Below are 1,526 nucleotides of genomic sequence, written 5' to 3' on the forward strand. Positions count from 1 at the left end.
GCAACCTTCTTACTGAATCCCAAGCCCATGGTCAGCTCAAGGACTACCAAGGGCATTGGTGAAGGCCAGGAAGCAAAGTTCAATTTTGCTTAGGTATCTGGCAAGTCATTCCTTGGAAGCACCTATAACAAAACAATACTGAAAGGAAGCACACAGATCCAATTGCAAGGACAAAGTTGGAGCACATGTGCTATGGGATGCCAAAGTTCCAGGAGACTAAGTTTCCGTGAAATTCTTCGCATCGGGACTGCATCCAGGCTTTTGGCCTGTCATGTGTTTCACTACTGGAGTGGATGTAGCAAGGGACACTCCAGCATTAGCGCCATTGCTGTGAAAAAAACACTCAAGCTAATCATGTGATAAGGAAAAGTTTCTTTCTGGCTCACTGTTTCTGAGTTCACAGCCCATGGGTGGCTATTTCCATGAGTTAGGTCTATGGTGAGGCAGAGAGAAACAGCAGGAAGTACCTGGTTAAACAAACTTGTTTGCTTCACAAAAGCCAGACCAGGGAGAAAATTTTCCTCATTATGGAGTTGTCCCAGGGTAAATCGCTTTACCAACATGTCCGAAGAGCTGAAGGAGGCTAACTGCAGGAGGATGAAGCGAGACAATTATTCAAGCAGCTCTCGAGTGCTATCAACTACTGCCGCGACCTGGGCATAGTTCACAGGGAACTTAAATTGCACAATATCTTGGTAGAAAAGGATGGGAAAGTAAAAATAATTGATTTTGGCTTTGGCACCGAAGTGAAGCCAGAGCAAACACTCAAATTCTACTGTGGTAATTATCCATTTAATGCTCCTGAGTTGCTTCTTGCCAGACCCTAGGATGGACCCAAAGTTGATGTGTGGACTCTACGAGTTGTATATTTTGAGATAACTGGAACGTTCCCATTTAATGCTGTCTGCAGGACACAGCTGAGAAAGCGGGTTGTATCAGGAAAGTATTTTCTTCCTTCTACACTATCAATAGAGCTACAAGACCTGCTTAGTCTTTTAATGACGGCCGACCCCAAACATAGGCCAACCATAGCAGAGATAATGATGCATCCCTGGGTCACAGAAGGCTCAGAGGGGTTCCCAGATCCTTCTGAAGAACTAATCCCCCTCAAGAAAGACCAGCTATTGTAAAAGCAATGGCACACACTGGGTTCCAAGCTATAGGCATTGAAGACGTGTTAAGTCAGAGAAAATGCAATGAAACTATGGCAGCAGATTGCTTATTGAAAAGGCAGGTTCTTAAGGAGTGTGACAGCCCAACCCAGGCTCAGCCCGTGAATCCATCGGTGACCCCATTCCCTTCCCTTGATGATACTGCTGCTTTCCACCCCGGACTCCGGAGGAGAGAAAGTGAACCCACATGTCTCTGGTCATCCGCCAGTGGGCAAGTGTCTGTCTCTGGCAAGAGCACTGGGAAAAGAAGAGACAGAGGAGTCATTTGGCCCTGTGTTCTCTGCGGGACACTCCACACAACAGCCACAACGGACCACGCCCACACACGTTGTAGGAGTTTCCCCTACATTTCCT

At 46.7% G+C, this 1,526-nt stretch overlaps 1 pseudogene; it reads left to right on the forward strand.

Moving 5' to 3' along the window:
* The first annotated feature begins 499 nt into the window (after positions 1-499).
* LOC110314849 lies at positions 500-1,508 on the forward strand (annotated as a pseudogene).
* The last annotated feature ends 18 nt before the right edge of the window (positions 1,509-1,526 follow it).

Source organism: Mus pahari, unplaced genomic scaffold (assembly GCF_900095145.1).
Source record: "Mus pahari unplaced genomic scaffold, PAHARI_EIJ_v1.1 scaffold_14268_1, whole genome shotgun sequence".
Taxonomy (NCBI): domain Eukaryota; kingdom Metazoa; phylum Chordata; class Mammalia; order Rodentia; family Muridae; genus Mus; species Mus pahari.